This window comes from Coenobita brevimanus, chromosome 53, assembly GCF_032717465.1.
Source record: "Coenobita brevimanus isolate Jiangsu-jjx chromosome 53, ASM3271746v2, whole genome shotgun sequence".
Classification (NCBI taxonomy): domain Eukaryota; kingdom Metazoa; phylum Arthropoda; class Malacostraca; order Decapoda; family Coenobitidae; genus Coenobita; species Coenobita brevimanus.
This window is the reverse complement of record NC_137006.1, coordinates 12,039,797-12,064,858: the sequence shown is the minus strand read 5'-3', so window position 1 is coordinate 12,064,858 and position 25,062 is coordinate 12,039,797. Positions and strand designations below refer to the sequence as shown.

Below are 25,062 nucleotides of genomic sequence, written 5' to 3'. Positions count from 1 at the left end.
AAACCAAATGATTTCCTGTAAACCAGGAAATCATTTACAACGATAGGTGGTAACCTTATACCCAACCGGCACGTGTTCCTACGTGACACCAAGTGGATTGGCGGAGGGTTAGGGCCCCTTCCCGGAAAACATTCATTCATTCATTCATTCATTGCCAGACGCCATGTATCCCAACGGGGTGGCCAAGGGCTTAGAGTTAATTGTTTTTACAGGGAGGAGCACTAATCCTCCACCAACCCCACTTGACACGTAGGGATGCCAACAGCATCTGGTGTTCCCAGGCGGTCACCCATCCAAGTACTAACCAGACCCAACGTTGCTTAACTTCGCTGATCGCATGGGAAGTGGTGTACTCAACAAAAAATACGAACAAGAAGCCTCGGACCAGTACTGACCTAAGGATGACGACTAAGGACCGAAAAAGGACATGATACGGATAGCGACGTGGAATGTAAGAGGTGCAAATGATGAGGTGAAAGAGAGAGAGTTTGTCCAGGTGCTTGAGGGTGCAAAAGTGGATGTATGTGGATTAACCGAAATTAAATGGAAAGGAGAGCGAGAATGGGCGTATGGATGGGGTATATGTGAAGGAGTGGGTGAGAATGAGAGGACAAAAGAAGGAGTGTGTATTGTTGTGAGTAACAGATGGAAGGAGAACATAAGAGAGTATGGATCAGTTGGCTCAAGGATTGTGTGGGTAAGACTGAATGTTGGACTCAAAATGTGGGCGATTGTGTACGTGCATGCGCCAGTGCAAGATCGTGCAAGCAAAGTGAGAGAAGAGTTCTGGACAAATGTGGAATGTGCATGGAAAAGTTTGAAAGGAATGAGAGTGTTTTTGATTGGTGATATGACTGGTAAAGTAGGGAATGTGAAGGTTGATGGAGTAGCTAGTGAGTGGGGTGTGCCTGCTGAGATAGATGAGAATGGCAGTGCTTTAGTGGACATTTGTGCCGGGAGAGGGTTGGTGATAGCCAATACCCTCTTCAGGCACAAAATGATCCACAGGTATATATGGCGACTGATGAGAAGGGTGGATGGTGAACTGAATGAAAGGAAGGCAATGATTGATTTTGTGTGAGTGGATGAAAGGATGCGAAGATGTGTAATGGATGCATAGAAGTTGGGGAAGTGGACTTTCTGACCATCACTTGGTGGTGGTCAGAATCAAGGTCCAAGTAAAATGGAGAAATAGATGAAGGGAAGGACGGGAGGAAGGAGTAGATGCAAGGAGAGTGGAAAGGTTACAAGAGGATGAGAAAAAGGGAGAATATAAGAGAGAACTGGAGGAACGATTGGGTAAATATGAATTTGGAGCAGATGATGGACGTGGAAGGTGTGTGCAGGATATTCACAGAAGAAATATGTGCAGCATGTGAGGTGGTGTGTGGGGTGAAGAGAAGAAGAAAAGGGGTGCAAGGAACACCATGGTGGAACGAAGTAAGACAGGCTGTGGCACAAGAGAAGAAAACATATAATGAATGGATGAGAAATAGCGGCATGGAAGCAGTTGCGGGACCTAAGAGAGAGTTATATGTAGACAGGAAGAGATAGGTGAAAAGATTAGTAAGAGAAAGAAGGGAGTGGATGAGGAATTTGGAAGGAATTTGAGTGTCAAGTGGAGGGAATGTAAGAAAATGTTCTCGAAAGATGTAAAGAGAGTCAGACAGGGTGGCAATGAAGTTAGTAGGGGAGTGAAAGATAAAAATGGTAGATTACTAGTTGAGAAGGGAGAAAAAGTGAGCAGATGGAGAGAACACTTTAAAAAATTGTTGAACATAGAGAATGAAAGTAATGCGAGTATAAGTGGCTGGGGAATGGCTGAGAGAATAGGGAGGTGAGAAAACAGGAATGAAATCAGTATGATGGAAGTTGTGGAAGCAATGAAGAAAGTCAAAAAGGGGAAAGCCCTAGGAATTGATGGAGTGTTTGGTGAAACGCTGAAGCATGGGGGAGAGATAGTGGTAGAATGGATGTGGAAGATGTGCAGATTGGCCTGGGAGGAAGGGAGAGTCCCGGAGGATTGGAAGTCAGGTATAATTATTCCCTTGTACAAAGGGAAAAGGGAAAAAGAACTGTGTGTTAATTATGGGGGCATTTGTCTTCTTAGTGTATTAGGAAATATATATGGTAGGATACTTATTGACAGAGTTAGGGAAATAACAGAGGAATTAGTTGGAGAAGAACAGGGAGGCTTTAGGAAGGGAAGAGGTTGTGTAATCAGATATTCATCCTTAGATCAGTAATGGAAAAGTTTCTAAAGAAGGGAAAGAAGTTGTATGCGGCCTTCATGGACTTGGAGAAAGAATATGACAGGGTGGATAGAAAAGGATTGTGGAAAGTATTAAGAATATATGGAGTAGATGAGAAGTTGTTGAATGCTGTGAAGAGTATGTATGAGAGTGCTAAGGCTGCAGTGCGTGTGGATAGTGAACCGAGTGAATTTTTCAATTTGAAGGTTGGGTTGAAACAGGGATGTGTCATGTCTCCATGGTTGTTCAATCTATATATGGATGGGCTTATAAAAGAGATACAAGGTAGGGCAGTAGATGTTGGAGTGGCCCTAATGAGAGAGGACAGTGTTTGGAAACTCCCTGTACTGTTGTTTGCGGATGATTCTGTGTTGTTAAGTGAAGACGAAGGGGAGCTGCAAGGCTTGGTGGATGAGTTTGGGAGAGTGTGTAAGAAACGAACTCTAAAGGTGAATGTAGCGAAGAGTAGAGTCATGGGTTGGGGAGAGGTGAAGTCAGTGAATGTACAGTGAGGTTGGATGATGAGGAAATGGAAAATGTTAGTACGTTTGAGTACTTGGGTAGTGTCATGAGTAAGGATTGAAGTCTGGAGGGTGATGTGCTTCAAAGGGTACAACAAAGAAGAAAGGTTGCTGGTTCCTTGAAGGCAGTGATAAGAAACAGTGAAGTGAGCATGGAAGTGAAAAGTTATTACATGACAGTATTGTGATACCAACTTTCACATACCGAAGTGAAACTTGGACGTTGTTGGAGGGACACAAGTCAAGAGTGACAGCAGTGGAAATGAGTTATTTTAGAGGAGCCTGTGGAGTCACATGGAGAGACAGACTGACAAATGAGGATGTGAAGGAGCGTTGTGGTGCGGATGTGGATGTGATAGGATGCATTAAGAGAAACACACTGAGATGGTTTGGCCATGTGGAGAGGACGGAGAGTGAGAGACTCACGAGGAGAGTGGGTGAGGTGAAGGGGGAGAGAGGGAGGGGAAGGCCAAGGATGAGATGGAGGGATGGAGTGGAGAGGTATATGAGAGAGGGGAGTGTGATTTAGGAGCGGGGCAGTGAAATGGCAGGGGACAGGGCGACGTGGAGGCGATTTGTTTGTGGCAACCCCGTATGGGATTAAGGCGTCCGGCAATAGGTAGGTAGATAGGAAAACTAATTAAAAATATAAAAAATAGTCCATGCACCACAATGCAGGAGTCCTCCATTCATTAAAATTCTGAAACAGTTGGACCTGAATTGCTGTAGGTTGAAGTTTGGGGTTAAACTATTACCGGGAAGCGAATTCTAAAAAGATGCAGTTCCATTTTTTTTTTTTTATTCTTATAGGCAGAAGTTCTCCAATATGGCAGTGTGACAGACTAGTCATGAGCGCTAGCAGATGCCTGAGTGGCACAGGGAGAAGGCGTGGAGAGGTGGCACAATGAATGCAACCTTGCTTGATCATTTGCGATAAAAGTATCTGTAAAGTAATGCAAGGAAGGCAGCATTCCTTCTCATTTGTAGAGGAGGTAATTCATTTGTAATTGGAGGGTTATTAATAATTCAAACAGCTTTGTTTTGACAATTTTCTAGATCTTTTAGTCCAACCTCTCCACATCCACTCCAGAAGGGTAAGCAATATTTCAGGTGAGAGTGCACATGACTCTCGTAGACTGTAGCTAACTGCTAGTCTGTGAAGAAGTTACACATTCTGTATAGTAATGTAAGTTTCGCTGAAGAGGTTTTAGCGACCGATCTAATATGAGAGGTTCACCTGAGGAGATTACTGAGTGAAACATCGACAGTTTCAATGCTTTTAGACATAGGAATATTCGCATCAGTGAAGGTATGCAGTACAGGAATTATGCAATATGTGTCTGTCCTTTAGTAAACTGTATAAAATTGATTTTCCTAGCATTTAGTAAACTGTAAAATTGATTTTCCTAGCATTTAATGAGTCAGGTTTATTTTGTCCTCACTGAACGATATTAAATAACTCTTGATTTATGGAGATTTCTGCACTAATCTGCGTGTTAGAGGAGTTTCATGTGAATGGGTCTTTAGGTATGAATGAACTGTGAAGAACTGAGTCAACTGCATATGAGTGAATGGGACTATAGGTGATAGAATAAGAGACCATTATTATGAATAGGCATAGGGTTGGAGCAAGGATTGATCCATGTGGCACACAGGCATTAATCAAGTGAAAATTGGAATATACATAATCTACTTCCAACATTTATCTTTCTGATGCTGAGGTGTGAGGAAATCAGTTGAACAAAAGATGATAGGCCATAGCAAAGGAGTTTGGATAAAAAGGAACGGTACCACACTCTGTCAAAAGCTTTAGAAATATCAAGGACTACTGCATGGATTTCTCCACTCTGGTCAATAGGGTGATGGATGGTATGAGTTAAGAGATTGAAAGTATCAACAGTGGATCTGTTGTGGCGAAAGCTGTACGATCGGTCACTAATGAAGCTGTTGGATTCAAGATGTTTGAGAGTGTGCTTATTATCTACAGCCTTAAATATTTTCCTAAGAGAGGTGATAGCTACTGGTCTTTCATTAGTGGATATCAGAGGAACTTCCTTTTCTCGGAACTGTGTAGATATTGGCTTCTTTCCAAGAATTAAGGAATGAGAAAATACGTATGCATAGACTGAATACTTTATATATATATATATATATATATATATATATATATATATATATATATATATATATATATATATATATATATATATATATATATTTATGGATGAGTTTGAGAGAGTGTGTAAGAAACGGTATCTAAAGGTGAATGTAGGGAAGAGTAAAGTGATGGTCTTTGAGAGAGGTGAAGTCAGTGAATGTACAGCGAGGTTGGATGGTGAGGAATTGGAAAATGTGAGTACGTTTAAGTACTTGGGTAGTGTGATGAGTAAGGATGGAGGTTTGGAGGGTGAAGTGCTTGAAAGGGTACAGCAGGGAAGAAAGGTTGCTGGTTCTTTGAAAGCAGTGATAAGAAACAGGGAAGTGAGCATGGAAGTGAAAAAGTTACTACATGACAGTATTGTGATACCAACTCTAACGTACGGAAGTGAAGCTTGGACATTGTTGGAAGGACACAAGTCAAGAGTGAGAGCAGTGGAAATGAGTTATTTAAGAGGAGCCTGTGGAGTCACGTGGAGAGACAGGCTGACGAATGAGGATATAAAGGAGCGTTGTGGTGTGGATGTGGATGTGATAGGAAGCGTTATGAGGAACACGCTGAGATGGTTTGGCCATGTGGAGAGGGTGGAGGGTGAAAGACTGACGAAGAGAGTGTATGTGAGTGAGGTGGAGGGGGGAAGAGGGAGGGGGAGGCCGAGGATGAGATGGTGGGTTGGGGTGGAGAGGTATATGAGAGAGACGCGCAAATGAAGCCTGGGAGCAGGGCAGTGAAATGGCGGGGGACAGGGCGACTTGGGGGCGATTTGTTTGTGGCCACCCCAAACAGGATTGAGGCGTCTGGCAATATATATATATATATAGATATATATATATATATATATATATATATATATATATATATATATACCAAAGAAACTGTAGTACGAGCACAAAAGCGGCCCAAACATCCCCATGATAGGACATCAGTCTTGACAGCACTAAGAATATCTTTCCCTGGACTCCCAATGTTGGCGTGTGAAGAGTTTCGTGAAAAATGTATTTTCTCTGACTTTTCTTACATACATATATACATACATAATGTTTATATGTCATTAGTTCCGTTAGCTTTTTCAAGTTCCCGAAAGAGTGAGGAGAGGAAGACGAAAAGGTAGGAAGATGGAAAAACAGATCGAGAACAAATGGGAGCACAGCCTCCTTATCATCATCATCATCATCACCATCGTTATCATCATCATTACCCCATTTTCCACGTATGGATATTACAAAGTGAGTTTAAAGATTATACTGGTTATCTTGTGCTAGTATTTTTGCTGTAGTCATCAGAGAGAGAGAGAGAGAGAGAGAGAGAGAGAGAGAGAGAATTATTTCAACAACAAGGTGGGATGATATACTGGAGAAGTGAGAGGACCGAGAAGTTTACTGATCGACTGTACTCAGTGAAATTTAGTAATCAGTCTTTGAAAATACTCGATGATGTCCAATGTATATCCAATTTTAATCTATTATCTATACTTCTTATGCTCTAATTTAGCCTAAAACTACCACTTCTCCATCATAAATACAGAGTTGTAACAATAGCTTAACACTGAATATGGTACTGATCACTAACACGTGGTATGAAAAATACGTCTAGTCGTAGATTTGTTTTGATTACGTAAAATAAGCTGCAAACGAAAGAAAAATTTGGGCAAGTGAAGGTGAAAGAACTAAACTTGTTACTGAACCAAACGTAATAACACGACGAGCCTCATTAGTCTGTTATTATTAACATTACGCAGTTTTAGTTCTATTTTGGATAACGTCACATGATCATATGCAGTCTTGGAGAACCATTCGTTGTGAAGCAGTTGACGAAGACTGTCTAACACCTTCTCTACCTTTCAGAGTCTGTTTTCTAATGATTTTAGTCGAGTAGTAGAAACAAGAATACAGTATAAAAAACGTCACCTGTCTAAAGGAAGTAATATAGATTATCACGCTATTGTCAGGAATGACCCTTTTAAATATACTACTCTATTTCCACTTTTATCTGGCTCAGGATTTCGTGCCATTAACAGTATATTATACGCAGCTTAGTTTAAAAAAAAAAAAATCTTTGGTTCTCTATACCTTCGATGCCTTTTTTTTATTTATTTATTATTATTTTTTTTTACTGCCATGATATTCTAATGTTGATTTGTTGTTACATTTCTACATCCATTATCTACTTATGGCAATGTTAGAAAATTTTTAAGTGAAAAAGGAGAGTATAATTGGGCAATGAACAGACATTAATACCCAAGCAAGCTTTAATGTACTGGTGTAGCAGTGCTGATAACTGCCAGCACCAGCCACTTCACCACAAATGTATTTCATGTTACTCTTGCTAATTTCAGATTATATTATTAAGCTTGGGAAAAACTTACTGAATTTGAGAGGTTAGGTTATTATGGCCTTCATTAGTCCCTTCATTACAAGACGCCTCATTAATCTTCATAAAACCGACCAGTAATATCAAGAATTAAATACTGTATATAAGACCATCAGAGTTAAGTGGTTAGCTTCATCACTGCGATTTCCATACTTTATTATAGCCAGTAATTTTCGGTTTTGCTCATTTTGGAAAGGCCTTTTCCATCCAGTGGGTGAAAGAGACTTTATCAAACTTATCAAGTCTGAAAAGTCTCTCTTAATGTAATATTGTCTGGATGTAGCAGAAATAATCGAAGCCTACAGTATATCAGCACATTAACCAACTGAGGTAATTAATCAGGCAGATTATAATTACCCAGAAATGCTTCATTCAAATGCATCCTGGCATAATAGCAACGATAATGGCCATTGCTACAGCCACCTGATGTTGCTCTAATTAGAACAAGCAGACACCATCATATTAATCTGGTTGCAAATGGGTTAACTAATTGTTTTGCTACCCAAAATGCCTTAACATATTTTACTTACGCTTCCACAAGGTGATTTTCTTCAGCTGCGAGGAAGTGTAATAATAATAGTAATAATAATCTATCTATCTATTGCCAGACGCCATAATCCTGTAAGGGGTGGCCATTTGACTTTTAGTTGTTTTACGGGGAGAGGCACTAACTCTCCATCAACCCACTTATTGACACGTAGGCAGCACGTATGGTTTGGTTATATGGTTACCACCCAGCCTTGTAAATGGTTTCTTGGCTTACAGGAAACCATTAGGCTTGTCACTCAACATAAAGCTACCTGTAAAGGAAAGAAACGCAATAAGAAGTGACAGGAAAGATGGGAGAAATAGGAAGAGAGGAGGGCAGGCACAGAAAAAGAACGATAAGACTAAGGAAGAAGTAGGTAGCACTACATCAACTGAATGGATGATGGTCGCCACCACCTACCAAGTATAATAATAATAATAATAATAATAATAATAATAATAATAATAACAACAACAACAATAACAATGAAACAAAAGCATTCGGGGGCCGGATGCTAATCGCCCGTCAAAATATATTGTTGGCTAAGGCATAGTACAAGGTAACCACAAACCAAATTTGAAAATAAGAATCGCTAAATTCAACGAACTTCATTCACCACGTTTCACAAAAGCCAAGCCTTATTATGGCGGCAGAAATTCGGTCGTCTTCAACTAAATCCTCACCAAGAGTAATACGCATCTGTACATCCACATAGTTCCCGTTTCCTGAAGGTTTGATGGAAATTCGCCCACAGAGTTTCGAGATATTTTGGCAAAACACACAGACACACTATATATATATATATATATATATATATATATATATATATATATATATATATATATATATATATATATATATATAACATTGCCTTGCTAGAGGCGGAAGATAAAAATAAAACAGGCTGAATCTGTTCTGAGTAAAGGTATAATATCAGCCATCTTACAGTTGTCGATATATGAACCTACTGATGCTACAAGCAGACAACGTTCACCAGAGAAAAAGTGTCCTAGTTAATTGGTAAATAAGTTTTTCAACTGACCATCGGACTGATAGAATTTCTTATACTCTTGCAAAATGGTGAAAACAAACTTGATTAAACCACTGACTGACATAAGGCTAAACAACAAGAACAAGAACAACCACAATTTTAAAAACAACAACAACAACAACAATACTACTACTACTACTAATACAATTAATAACATTAAACTGGTCTCATTCTAAGTAAAATGCTCCTCTTAAGGGAGTCTGTGGCCGCTGAAGGGATAATATCTGGTATCCTATCTTGACTCACATAAACTTCAGTTCTGAAGCGCGAACGGTGAGTGATTCCACGTGTGGTTTTCTTAAACAATAGCGCAAATGTCACTTCGTTCAGTTCTTTATGCTTGTAACCCAATATGAAAATGCTACAAGCGTCTTTCTTATTTATTTAGCTAAAGTTCCTCGCACACCAGTTCCTATTGGTATGTTTTCTCCTCACACACACCAGTTTCTGTTGTTGGTGTGTTCTAAAGAAGATCAAGACCAAGACGAAGATCAAGAAGAAATTGAAAACTATATTTAATGCCTTTGTGGTAGGTGGTGGCGACCATCATCCACTCACTTGATGTAGTGCTGCCTACTTCTTCCTTAGCCTTTATCATTCTTTTTCTGTGCCTGCCCTGCTTTCTTCCTATTTCTCCTATCTTTCCTGTCACTTCTTATTGCTTTTCTTTCCTTTACAGGTGGCTTTACATTGAGTGACAAGCCAAATTGTTTCCTGTAAGCCAAGAAACAATTTACAACGCCGGGTGGTAACCATATAACCAAACCATGCGTGCTCCCTACGTGTCGACAAGTGGGTTGATGGAGGGTTAGTGCCCCTCCCCGTAAAACAAATAACTCAAAGTCAAATGGCCACCCCTTGCGGGATTGTGGAGTCTGGCAATAGATAGATAGATAGATTATCGTTAAGAACTGCAGGGCTTTCGGAAGTGCAGATTCCTTTGATACTGATCACAGACTTTGCACTGCTTCTCTGAGGCCACAGATAAAAACTGAAAGAAGCTCAAGATGCTACCAAAAACAGTTCTATCGTGAGCAACTCGGGTATAAGTGTGTTTATGAGTATGCAGTGTCATTCTCAAATCAGCCTGAAGTGCTCAGTATTCTCAATGACCCTGTTGACCGATGGGATACCTTTAAGCATGTTTCCCTGGCAGTAGCTGGTGAGTGCACTGAAGAGCACCTGAGATGAAGAAAAGTTTTATCTCTTTGGGAATATTAGCCACAACTGAGGAGAGATGTGCTGCCAAACTGGCTTGAGATAGGGAGCAGTACTGACTTCTGTCTCGATGTGTGTAAGTTTCGCTAAGAAAGGACAAGAAGAGGTATGTCAAGGAAATCACTGGAGAAGTGGAGGGCCAATTCCATGCAAATGACCATTGACCCACTTACCAAGCCCTGAAGACCGCTACTCCAGACCCTCCTCATACATAACTCTGTTCAGACTGAAAATGGACAGCTCGTTTCGAGGATGAGCAAATATATAAGAATGGCTCGTTGGCCTAGGTACTTTGAGCAGATGTATGAATATATGGCTGAACCTTCTAGTGGAGAGCTTCCATCAGCTGTTGTACAACCATAGACTGCTTTCCCCACCAACCAATAATGCTGTGCCATCTCTAAGAGTAATCAAGAACTCAGTGCATAGGTTGACATGTGGTAGAACGGTGGTGTTTGTGGCATTCCCGTGGAATGGATTATAGCTGAGGATGAAACCATGATCAGGGCATTACATGCAGTCATGGAAGGCAATTGGCAGACTGGCATCATTCTTCCTGATTGGGCAAAGTGTTTCATCACCCCTCTCTCAAATGAAAATGGAGACCAGCGTGGCCTTAGTAACTATTGTGCTGTTACGGTGCTTGGTGTGCCAGGCAAGGTTCTTGCTCACATGCTTTTCATGCATACTCGGGACCATCTGCTATACTTTCAGAGACAAAAACAATTCCGATTCACGTTCTAGAAGTCTACAATTGGCCATATCCTAGCCCTTTGAGTTTGTGTGGAACACTTCCCTCAGTACTGGCAAGTCTGCTAGCAGCCAATCTGGATCTCAAGATGATACCTGACTTAGCTGATCAGGAGGTAGAATGGGAACTGCTACACTGTGGGATACCCACAGGGATAATCTGGCTGACTGTTGGCTTGTAATCAAACTATGTGAGTGCTATCATGTATCAAAAAGGTGCATTCGACCTCTCCTCGGTATATACTGGTGTAAAACAGTAATGTGTCCTTGTTCCCACGCTTTTCAACATGTGGATCGATTGGGTACTTGGCCGGGGTGTGACCCAAAGTCATTGTGGAGTTTCAATTGGCAACATCTGGGTTACTGACCTCGATTATGATGATGATGCAGTTCTCCTAAAAGAGTCACTGGAGATATTACTAAGTGCCCTCAAGAATTTCACAAGAAAGTGATGACACTGGGAATAAAGATCTCTTGGGCCAAGACCAAGGTCCAGGCATTAGGTAGCTTGCTGCACGTTGCGGTTCAGTCTGTCCAAGCATGTGGTGAAAATGAGGAAGTCTTAGAAAATCTTGGTAGCGTGGTACCTAACGATGGTTCGTCAGGCTATGAAATTTCTCATCTCACTGGTCTGGCCCAGGGAGTTATAAATTCACTCAACTCTGGTATTAGGCATTGTCATCATGTGTCAAAGTACGAAAATCGCACACTCAGTGCACTGATGTTCCCTGTCTTACTCTAATGCTGTGAGACGTAGACTCTAAACTGCTGCCTGAAGTGTCAAACTGACACCGTTCATACTAGGTGCTTTCACAGGATCATGGAATGTCACTGGCACGACTGGGTATTTAATGAGCGACTGCTCCATGAGACTGAATCAAAGCCTAATACCCACAAAATAGGTCAGTGCCAACTACAGTTATATGGGCACGTGACCCATTTTCGCAGGTTGGTCCTACTCACACGGTGATCTCTAAGAGACTACCTGGAGTGGATGAGACCAAGGAATCGGTCAACAGTTCCTGCTGGGAGATGTTTAGAGGAGGAAGAGCCTCTGTCTGGAGGGATGCAAGAACGGACATTGTGGGTGGAGTCAAAGGATGAGTGAGGCTAGGAGCAATGCAGCGTTTACCCCCACAGGATGATGATTTACACACATACACATATATATATCCAGGGGCAGGATCCTACTGCTACCTGGCGCATCCCCGGGTGGCGGAGAGGGGAAGCCCTTGTAGATACGTGCAGGGAGATGAGACCATTTGCAACAATCCTTCCAACCAAACATGAGTTCTATTGCAAATGATTTGACGGGCGTTCCTATTGGATCATCGTCTACTAAAGGTCCAACCGCACTGCCTCCTGTGATTATGGGCAGTGTGCCACTGAAAGTGAGTAAGCACTGTGTTGGAAAATTAGACTCTTGGATATTAAACAACCTGAAATCCATGAAGATCTACGAATACAATGTAAGAAGCCTCGCAGAAGATTACAAACTTGATAACCTAATGGCTGAACTGGAAAACGTTAGTTGGGATATTGTAGGTTTGAGTGAGATCCACAGAAAAGAAGAAAAAGTAATTCAGCTCAAAGACAGCAACCACCTATTTTACTATAGGGGAAGGGAAAATGAAAGAGTTAGTGGTGTAGGAATTCTAATTGACAGAAATCTTGCAGACAACATTGTTAAATTCAGCAGTGTATCTGACAGAGCAGGATTTGTTGTCATCACACTGTGCAAAAAATATATCCTGAAAATAATACAGGTATATGCACCAACTTCTCAAAGCTCAGATGAAGAAATAGAAACATTCTATGATGACATCTCCCAGATTATGGAAGAAGAAAAGACAACATATACTATACTCATGGGAGACTTCAATGCAAAAGTTGGGAAGTCGAAAAATGGAGAAGCATGTATGGGAAAATTTGGAGTGGGAGAAAGGAATGAAAGAGGAGAAATGCTGGTAAATTTTGCTGAAATGTTTAACATTAGAATAATGAACACTTTCTTCCACAAAAGAACAGGGAGAAAATGGACCTGAAGAAGCCCAAATGGAGAGACAAAGAATAAAATCGACTTCATTATAGCAGATAAGAATAACACGATCACAAATGTCACAGTTATCAACAATGTAAATATAGGTAGTGATCATAGAATGGTGGGTTGCACAGCCAGCTTCAATTTCAGAAATGAAAGAAAGAAGATGATTAAAGATAAAAAGATATGCCCAGTAAAAGTAAATGAAAACGAAGCAGACTTTCAGTTAGAAATAAGGAGCAGATTTCAGGCTTTAAGTAATGCTGAACGTGACATTGATGAGCTGAATGACAGACTAACAAAAGTGCTAAAAGAATCAGCGGAGGTAGTAGGATAACCTAATACAACCCAAGCCAAGAAATATTCAGTAAAGGCACTCGAGCTTATGAGAACACGAAAGGAAAGGAAAGTAAAAACAAAGAAAGACGAAATAGAACGAGCGGGATTAAATAAGCTTATCAACAAAAGGCAAAGAGAAGAAAAAAGAAAGAGAAGCATGGATAAGATCAAAGAAACCATCAAAAATGCAAAAAGTCTGAAACAGGTCCGACGTAAAATGGCACTAGGAAAGCAACAAATGACATCAGTGAAAGAAACAAACGGTGAAATTAAATGCCGAGATAAGATGGTGAAGAGAGTTGAAGAATTTTACAAAGAACTGTATGCATCAAAGACAGTAGTACCAATAGCTAACTTTTCAGATGACACAAGTGAAATACCTGAGGTAACACCAGACGAAGTAAATATTTCTCTTAAAAATATGAAAAGAGGGAAGGCTCCGGGAGAATATGCAATAGTACCAGAGTTACTGTTGGATGCAGGAGTAGAAGTACAAATTAGGCTTGCTCACTTGTTTACCCACTGTATAAAACAGAAGAAAATTCCCAAAACATGGTGTAATGCAATAGTTATTTTACTCTGCAAAAAGGGTGACTCAAAAGATCTTAGTAACTATCGACCCATTAGCTTATTATCAGTCATTTACAAACTCTTCACTAAAGTCCTTAAGAACAGAATGACAACAATTTTGGATGAGACCCAACCTCGTGAACAGGCAGGATTCCAAAGCGGGTATTCAACCACCGATCATCTACACACAATGAATCAACTAACTGAGAACACCACAGAATATAATAAAACACTGTGCTTAGGTTTTGTTGATTATGAAAAGGCTTTTGGTTCAGGGGAGCACATAGCGATAAATTTACTGCGAGAACAAGGAGTGAATGAGAACATTGTAAAACCGCTCCAAAACATATATAATGAGGGAACTGCTACAGTTAAATTACATAAGGACTCGGAAAAAATTAAGATTGAAAAGGGCGTGCGTCAGGGAGATACAATTTCACCAAAGTTATTTACAGCATGCCTAGAAAGTTTTTTTTTCAGAAAGTTAGACTGGGAAAACAAAGGAGTGAACAAAGATGGAAAAAAGCTAAACCATTTAAGATTTGCAGATGACATTGTCCTAATCTCAGAAACAGCAGAGACATTGCAAGAAATGTTAAATGTCCTGAACAGAGAAAGTCTCAAAGTAGGGCTGAAGATGAACCGGAGTTAAACTAATGTTTAATCCTCAAGCACCAAAGAGCGTCATCAGAATAAGTGGAGATATTCTTGAAGAAGTCGAGGAATACAATTATCTGGGACAAATACTAAAATTTACGAAAGATAATGATAGCGAAATAAAAAGACGCATTACAATTGGATGGAAAGCTTTCGGTAAACATATGGACATTATGAAAAGTAGCTTGCCAGTTTGTATGAAACGAAAAGTATATAACGAATGTATAATTCTAGCTATGACGTATGGTTGTGAGACTTGGAAATTGACAAAATCGATGGAAAATAAACTAATTCGTTCTCAAAGAGCAATGGAAAGGTCATTGTTGGGAAAATCTTTAAGAGACAGGAAAAGATCAACTTGAGTGAGAGACCAGACTGAAGTCAAAGATACTACAGAAGTTATAAAAGAACAGAAATGAAGTGGGCAGGCCATGTAGGAAGAATAAGGGATAATCGATGGAGCAAGAGGTTGACTGACTGGACAGCAAGAGTTTGTAAGCGTAGCAGAAAAAGGCCAGACAGGAGGTGGAGGGATGAGATAGAGAAATTTGCAGGGAAAACGTGGCAAAGATTGGCTCAGTCACGGAATTCATGGAGAAAGTTGGGGGAAGCCTTTGTTCAGCAGTGGACATGTAATGGCTGATGATGATGATGATCATGATATATAGATAGATAGATACAGATATAGATATATGTGTATATAGATAGATAGATTAGATAGGTGGGTAGATAGATATGATAGATAGATAGATACATACATAGATAGATAGATCGATAGATATAGATATAGATATGTGTAGATATATAGATAGATAGATAGATAGATGTATATATATATATATATATATATATATATATATATATATATATATATATATATATTTTGCCAGACGCCTCAATCTCCTTTGGGGTGGCCACAAACAAATCGCCTCCACGTCGCCCTGTCCCCCGCCATTTCACTGCCCTGCTCCCAATTCACACCCCTCTCTCTCATATATATATATATATATATATATATATATATATATATATATATATATATATATATATATATATATATATGTGTGTGTGTGTGTGTGTGTGTGTGTGTGTGTGTGTGTTTGCCCTGGCCTTCATGGCTCATGTGGATGCAAGTACAGTGGAAGAGGTGTCTCCCCAGGTATACTGCAGTTATACTGATGACATTTTTGTAAGTGTAGTATAGGTAAATAAAAGTATCCGTGCACTATATGCATGAAACATCTGGGACCACAGAACCAAGGTCACGGAAATATTAGTGTCCGACTTACCAAACGTGGGTAGCCCAAATGTTGGGAGGTGTCATATATCACCAACAACCAATATCCTCTTGCAAACATGTAACAAATGTTATATATATATAAACACATGTAACAAATGTTATATTTATATAAACATTGTTCATACATAATGAGACGTTGGTATTGAACGAATGTTTTCGGTAGGCATCGGACTCCCTGTGCACTAATATGGTGACCAGAGTTCCGCTTTTACGTGGGATAGTCCCGCTTTTTGGACGTCCGTTCCGCCTTTTTAATTGTGACTAGAATGTCCCGTTTTTTTAGCAAATTATCTTAATTGTCCTGCTTTTAGAAAATTGCTATTGCATTAGATATAACATGACCTTCTTTTATGAAATTCGCATCCCTACGTCAAGTGGGGTTGGTGGAGGATTAGTGCCCCTCCCTGTAAAACAATTAGCTCTAAGCCCTTGGCCACCCTGTCTGGGATACATGGCGTCTGGCAATGAATGAATGATGAAAATCTGGTCACCTTATCAATACTTTTTTACCCATAGTACATAATGAAACTATCCATGATAGACTACGTACACTCCTACGGGAACTATCAGGACTCAGGTTAATTGCAGCCCTGAGTGAGACGGCGTATCCCGTTTCTGGACGTACTAGGCAATGCAACATGACATTACTTTGGATGTATATAACAAACCCACAGATTTGGGGAAATTCGCAACTCATACTCAAATGCAGATACTGACAGTGGTGTAGATAAACTGATTACTCAGTACGTAATAAGAAGAATGAAAATGTAGCTTGATCGGAAGACATCAATGTATACTACAGAAGCACCTACACTAATGCCTACAAGGAAGATGAGAAAGTTGTCCACGACATAGTGCACAGGAACTGCAAGCCTACCAACACTCAGATTTACCACAGAAGTTCCAGAACATCCTCCCTGTTAATGAAAACAATATGAATGCAAAGACAGGCGAGCTGGCAAGAATATAACTGTAACATTGAAGACTGTGCGATCGTAAGGTGACCTAAATAGGCTACACAATTAGCATGCTCAGTTGTCACCACACTTGCCATCTACAACAATTAGGGATCAAGAACCACAACTTACGAGAACATGGATCCGGAATCCAGCGTGGAACCTTTGCGAACAGAACTAAGATAATCGTTCACTGCAATAATCTGTGGAATTTACAGACAATGGAAGCAGTTTTTATCAAAGTACAAACACCTGCTATCAACATCCAAGCTAACTTGACATAAATTATCCCGCTTTATCACAGACCCCCGATCAGTGCTAGAATAAACCACATAAATGGCATCAGCAACGTAGCATCCTCAGAAACAGGATATTAAGCCAGTACCACCTTCACAACGTCACGCGGGTCGCAGAGGATGAGGCATGTCAGAGAGAGGTCTAATCCGAGAACAAACACCTAGTACCAGAGTCGAACCCTCAGTTGGGTCGAAGTAGCCATGTAGCCTAAAGAACACACTGTTGTACATAACTGATACTTGAAGTCAGTGTCTTAGCTCGCGAGTGTTACCCTGTTTTGCTAAGTCTTACTCTTGTGTTTCAGAATTTACATGTATCTTTGTATTATATTTATTGTATTCGAACTTATTCATGTCTTTCGCTCTTGTTATTTTGTGTACAGTCACTTGTTCGTTCATTTGCATGTTTGCTATAAATGCATACTTTTTTTTGCCAAGTTTTATCCGTATATTTCAGTATTGTATCTTCATACTGTGTTCATGCCTATTCATATTTCTCTTTCGTTATCGCATGTACAGTGTTACGACTCTGAAGTGGCGCAAGCGATATTATTTATGATGAGCTGTCATAAAATAAGAAATATATATGTCTATCTATCTATTGCCAGACGCCTCAATCCCGTTTGGGGTGGCCACAAACAAATCGCCTCCAAGTCGCCCTGTCCCCCGCTATTTCACTGCCCTGCTCCCAACTCACACCCCCCTCTCTTATATACCTCTCCACCCTATCCCTCCATCTCATCCTCGGCCTCCCCCTCCCTCTTCCCCCCTCCACCTCACTCACATACACTCTCTTCGTCAGTCTTTCACCCTCCATCCTCTCCACATGGCCAAACCACCTCAGTGTGTTCCTCATAACACATCCTATCACATCCACATCCACACCACAACGCATCTTTATATCCTCATTCGTCAGCCTGTCTCTCCACGTGACTCCACAGGCTCCTCTTAAATAACTCATTTCCACTGCTCTCACTCTTGACTTGAGTCCTTCCAACAATGTCCAAGCTTCACTTCCGTACGTTGGAGTTGGTATCACAATACTGTCATGTAGTAACTTTTTCACTTCCATGCTCACTTCCCTGTTTCTTATCACCGCTTTCAAAGAACCAGCAACCTTTCTTCCCTGCTGTACCCTTTCAGGCATTTCACCCTCCAAATTTGAAGCAAAGCAAGACACATTGAAGAGCAATAGCTCAGATTCTCATCCCACGATCAATAACATAAATAAAATCATGGGGAACTAGGGGGAATAAAAACAAGAAAAAATACTTAATACAATAACAAATTAAACTTTACAAAGGGATAAAAATTGGACAATAATGAACAATTAATTTAGAATAATAATACTAGAAATGTCAGAAAAAAGAAAGATTATCAAAACAAATTAAATATTTTATGCACGATAATACCCTGAAATCCTAAAAATAAGTAAACAATAGATACAGTGCTGGGCGGGGCACAAGGGGTTTCAAACCCATAAAAACACTAATAATAATAATAATAATAATAATAATAATAATAACAATAATAATAATTACTAACTATGATACACGAACTAAGACTTATCTGGATTACGAGTATACGGGTGTGTGGGTGTGGATGCGGTTCGACAGTGGAGCTTACATAACAGGAAAACAAATAATTATTAAGATACTCTCTTAACAGACCTTGCTCACGTAAATTTCAGCCCTGAACTGACTTTCCCTTTTTTTTTTTTTTTTTTTCTATCGACCATTGAGGCCGAGGCCCCTGGTCATTTAGTCAAAGATATATATATTTACAAACCTAGTCATATATATATATATATATATATATATATATATATATATATATATATATACGCATCAATGCATATATACATATACATGTTCATACACTCATACACCCGTGTATATATATATATATATATATATATATATATATATATATATATATATATATATATATATATATATATATATATATATATATATATATTTTTTATTTGTATTTTTAATTTTTCTCATTTTTTATGTTTTTTAAACGTTACATTATCTAATAGGGGGAAAAAAAAAGTCTACATCCTGAAGTCCCTAAAACTAATAACCTAACAGACAGATCGCTGACCTATACTAAATCCAAAAAAGACAAATAGCTAAACCAACAGTAATGAGAAAAAATAAAAATACCTCGACCAAGGGAACACCATCGACTGCAGATATGTACTGCTTTTCTACATTACATACCTGCACTCATCACCTGGTGACTGTCAGTCGAGGCACAACCTAATATAAGGGACATTAATATATGAAAGAGAACCAGACGAGTCAGGAACATTTCCATATACGTCAGCTGTCAGTCCTAATTAGAATATCTTAAGCAAGATGTTGTAATATATTTACATATTATGTACAAAAGTGAAGAACCTCGCCCAACAGACCACCATCGACTGCAAGTGCCCAGTACCTATCTATATCACACACTTGCACTGATCAGCTGGTGACTGTCAGTCGAGGAACGGGGTTTACTTCGTAATGTAGGGGACATCAATATTAGATATGGATCAGTGGGAGGAGGAACTCTTTCAAATACGTCAACTGTCAACCCTAATTAATAGTACAATATAAACATATTTACAGTTGACAAGAACCATAACCATACAGTAAAAAAGTCACATCACTCTGATCAGTCCGATCTCTCTCAAGAAAGCCATCAATTTATCAGTCATAACAATGTCCCCATCACCCAGGATAGTGGAAAGGGTGAAGGGGACGTCTGCTGCCCCGCAGTAATTTATAAGTGAAGCACGTTCACGAATAAATCGCCGACAGCACGGGATGATATGGCTGATAGATAACACCGCATCACAGATGTCACAGTGCGGCATGTAAGGTTTCATATGTGTTAATATGGTGGCATTAAGCTATAAGCGAGCCAACACTTTTTCTTCCAGGCGACTGTGACGGTTGGCAGTGTCCCAGTCACCCAGGTACGGTTTACACGTTCGAATATTTAGTCTGGTCCACTGACCTTACCACAGAAGATTTATTGATTTCTTTCCAAGAGAGAGAGTCGACCGTAGATCACGAGATCTACAGCCGACTTTGCAAGTAAGTCAGCCTGCTCATTGCCGTAGATACGACAATGATCAGGCACCCAGATCAGCGTGAATGACTTGTTGCATGAATGCAACTTATTAACGATGCAGCCCTGGATCTCGTGCGAGTCTGTAGTGCAAGATGGAATTGCCTGAAGGGCTGATTTTGAATCCGAAAATACTCGTATGACAAATGAGTCATGCCTAGAATTGAGAGCATAGTCTATGGCTTTGTCAATAGCAAAAAGTTCGGAGGTAAACACAGATGTATGAGTCGGCAACTGATACCTGAGGGCACATTCAGTCAACCACACACTAGCACCCACACATTCACTCGACCTGGAACCGTCGGTGTACAATTGGTGTGACCCCAAGTGACGAACAATGATATTACGAATCATGTGGTGGACCTCCGCCTCTGGTGCCTTGGTCTTAGGTGCTGGGAGCCATGTTACATCTACGGTAAAACCGGGTGGCTCCCAAGGCGCTATATTTTTAGTCACCAACTTGTCACAGTCACTGAGATCCACATCAAGCTCCTGGGTAAGTAAGCGGAGGCGAACGGCAAGTGGCCGACACACCCCCTGCATAAGATGGTGGTGTTAACGCAGGGGGATACAGGCCACATTGCAAAAATTACTTTTTCTCATTGTCCACACACTGTAGGACAGGGCCAGATGGTCTCAGCGAATACGGAGGGGAGGCACATTAGCCTCCAATTCCATTCAAGCTACACGTGTACACAGGATGGCTCCTAGACACATTCGCAGACATTTATTCTGTAACACATCCAACCTCCTCAATGTGGCATTGGATGCCGAACCATACACCTGTGCGCCATAGTCTAGCTTCGATCTAATAAGGGACTTATACACCATTAATAAAGATTTCCAGTCAGCTCCCCATGTGGTACCCACTACTGTAGGTACTTGAGGACATTTACTGGTTTATCACAATGAACAGGCAAATTATTAACCTGCCCCATCCCGACCACTTTTCCACCACTGACCCCCCAATCCTGACCATTTTAGGAAATTTTTTTTTTTGGTTCAAACCTTCGCTTTTGGTGAGAAACATCGAAAATTCATAGAGAAATAGCTCACCTGAGGTTTAAAATACTCATTACAGGTAGGAGTACCTCCTTACCTCAATGGGTTTTCTATCAGGCTGGCACCAAAGAAAACGAGTTCTATGGGAGGATAACTATTTCACACCACTCATGAACGGTATTTATTTATTTACTTGGTACGAATTTATATGTAGTACAAGAGTATATTGGTTTTCAAGCAGTAATATAGGCATTATAAGCATTGTTTCACTCACTAATACCTGACCTTTTTTTGCCACATTACCTGATCATCATTTCTAACTGTTTCTTCCTCTAATGCTATGTAAAGTTTGTCCTCCACATTGTCATTGATTGGGGAATCACTCTGGCCCTGAATTTCGTACCGTGGCATAACATGGCTATACTGGCCAGGTCACTGATAACAGGTGAATTGCTGAGACAATGGCATGCAGGGGGGGAGGAGGTCATGCTGGGTAAGGCATTGTCCCTGCCTGGCATCTTGTTGAGGAAGGTGTCACGTGTATACGTACCAAAAATGACTCGCGAAAATTGAAAATTGTGCAAATTAGGGACCTTGCAATTTTTTTGTGTTTATGTACGTCGACGGGATTGGCAGTGACAAAACGTGTGGACGTTAAAAAACGTCGACGGGACACCGCAGGTTAACATGAATTTATAAATTCAAATGATGATCAATATGTAGGCCCTAAAACTTTACAGAATTTGGAAAAGGTACCGCCTGATTATCCAAAGTTAAGCATAATTTCGGTACGTTACGAGTCGTAAAACCTAAAGTGGCACACTTAGGGATGGAAAACTTAAATCCCCACTGGAAGGCCCATTGGTGGACGGAGTCAAGGGCTGCTTGAATCCACCCAGCCGAAAATTGTGCATTACGGGAGGAGTGCCATATTGCACAATTGTCAGCATAGAGTAAGTATTTTAAATTCCTCGGGATGGGAGCTGATGACAGAATATCATTGATCATAATACTAAGTAAAGTGGGACTAAGCACACTTCCCTGCGGCACCCCGTTTTCCTGGATAAATATATCCAATGTTATGTTACAGGGCAATTTGACAGAGAAAGTGCTGTCCCTTAAGAAATTTGAAATAAAAATAGGAAAATTTCCTCTTAAACCATAAGCATAGAGCTTCATTAGTATACCATGTCGCCATGTCATGTCATAGGCTTTATGGATGTCCAAGAACACCCCTATCATGAATTCTTTATTGGCAAATGCCTCCGCAATACAATGCTCCAAAATTCATTAAATTATCTAGCGAACTTCTGTATTTATGGAAGCCACATTGTTGATCATTTAACAAATTCTTCGACTCTAAAACAAAAAGAAGCCTATTATTAACCATACGTTCCATGACCTTACATAGACAAGAAGTCAACACAATAAGACGAAATGAAGACGGATTCATAAGACAACCAGCGTCTTTAGGTATCGGTATGATGTGAGCAAAATGCATGAGTTTAGGAATGTTCAAGATGCCCAAATCTCATTATACAATGCTAACTTAATCAGGCTGTCCTGATTAAGATGCTGGATCATACCGTAAGTGATGGTGTCAGGTCCAGGGCTGGTGTCTTTACAGGATTAAAGGGTAAGGAGCAGTTCATCTAACATAAACTCTTGGTTGTACGGGGAGTTTACGTTCTACTGTGGCAAAGTCTATTATCTGTAGCTCAGCCATGCGTTTGTGGTGTTGAAAACGCGGGTTGTAATTGGCTGAGCTACTTACATGAGAAAAACTCCTGGCGAGGATGTTAGCAAAGACCATGGGATCGTCATAGATGTTGTTATTAACCTGCAGGGTGGTCACAGGGCTGTATGGGCCTTTATTATTTAATATTTTAATAGTGAACCAGACTTTACTGATTGGGGTCAATTGATTCACCGTGGACACAAAGGGCCGCCAGGAGTCACGTTTGGCCCTTCTTATTATTCTCCTTGCCACAGCCGTGCTTGTTTGTATGCAATAAAATTTTCCTCAGTGGGCTGACTATCAAAAATCCTGTATCTCCTATTGCGTTTCCTTAATGCTTGTCAGCAATCCAGCATCCACCAATGTGCTCTATGCTTCGCATGAACTGTAGAAGTCTTGGGAATAGCAGCCTCAGCTGCGTGTAATATGGATTTGGTTAAATTTTCGACCTTAACATCTGTGGTCTCCCCAAATATATCTAAATTGGCGATCCTTGAGAAGGGTCCCCAGTCTGCTTTCTTATAGTTAAATTTTGGAGGTGGAGGGTCCGAAACAATGTTGCATGTATAAGAAAAACAGATGGGTAAATGATCACTTCCCAAGGAATTGTCATAAGAGTCCCATGAAAAATCTTGATGTATACCAGGGGAGGCCAGAGATAAGTCAATGGCCGAAAAGTTACCAGTGGGGTCGTCTACACGAGTCGCTCTACCATCGTTCAGAAGACAGAGGTTGGACTGTAGTATTAGGTCGGCTACTTACTTCTCACGACCATCGATCCTCAAGCTACCCCACTGATAGTGATTGACGTTAAAATCGCCCAACACTAACTTATTTCCAGGCAGATGTTCAAATAGTGAATTTAAAGCATCATTATCAATATGGCCATGTGGAGGACAGTACAGAGAGCAAATAGACAGATACGTGCTATTAAATTTTACTCTGCACGCGACAGCTTCCAGAGTAGAATTTAAAATCACTTCCGTTTGTGGGTGTGATATGTGTGTGTACTGTATATGGCAACTCCGTGACCTTCATATCTTCTATATTAGTTGTAGGGTTTGAACAGTGGAGGATCAGGGTGATCCACCAAGTGCATCTCCTGTAAACAAAATAAAATAACGTCTGGCCTGTGTATAGAAAGCAAAATTGCTATATTATGTAGTTATTCCCAACACCTCTACAATTCCATTGTAACACAGTGAATGCGACGGTTTAAGATTTTCGAGGGTGGCAAGTGTGCTTAGTTTTTTTATGCCCTGCACGACCAGGCAAGTGGCTACCGAGGGACCTTTCCCGGTGCTTGCAGGTGGAAACTTCCATACTGTCATTAATGATAAGGCTCCCAGACTCCACTAAGGAAGAGCTACCTTTTCTCCTCCTCACTGGACCAGGAGCAGGAAGGACATGAGGACGTGCTGGCTTGCTGAGGGTGGTCAAATTAATCTTATCAGACTTGTCGGACTTCTGTTTTTGGCGCACCAACTGCGAAGGAGCAGCAGCAGCCTGAGAGTATGAATTAGCAACAGGGATGTCCATAAGAGTTGGAGCGTACAGGAGGCTTAGACTGAGGAGTAGGGCGCGGGGCATGAGGAGTGAATGTAAGGTCAGTCTGTGTCTCCACGGTGCACATCACAGGACGGGACACAATCGCCGATGCATAGGGGACATTAGGCTTGGGAGTTGCATGCAACTCCTTCACCTTCTTCCTACCATCGTAAAAGGATATGCCCTCTTTTGCTTTCACTGTGCAGACCTCTTTCTCCTCCTTCCACTTGGGACAAACCCTAGAGCACCCTGACAGTGAAAGCAACATTCAGTCTCTGATGTACAGTGGTCAGCAGAATGACCTACAGCCGCGCACAGGCCACATAGTACATTAGAAGATCAACAAGTCTTTTCTTGATATTCATAGAGCTAACATTTTGCACAACAAAGGGGATTTGGGATGTAAGGTCTGACATAGACAATTTTTTATCCAACTTTCACATTAGCTGGATGAGATACTTTTCCAAAAGTCAAGATAACGGTTGTGGTCTTCGTCCTCCTGCCTTCCAAATATCTAGTAATAAATCTCGCCTCTATCACATCATGCTGAGCAAGTTCCTGTACGATTTCTTCCTCCTCCATAAGCACAAGATCCCTGGAGGTGATAACACCCTTGCAGGAATTCATGGAGTGTGGGATC

At 40.6% G+C, this 25,062-nt stretch overlaps 1 pseudogene; it reads right to left on the bottom strand.

Moving 5' to 3' along the window:
• Positions 1-255: 255 nt before the first annotated feature.
• Positions 256-375, bottom strand: LOC145400861 (5S ribosomal RNA; annotated as a pseudogene).
• Between the last annotated feature and the right edge of the window lie 24,687 nt (positions 376-25,062).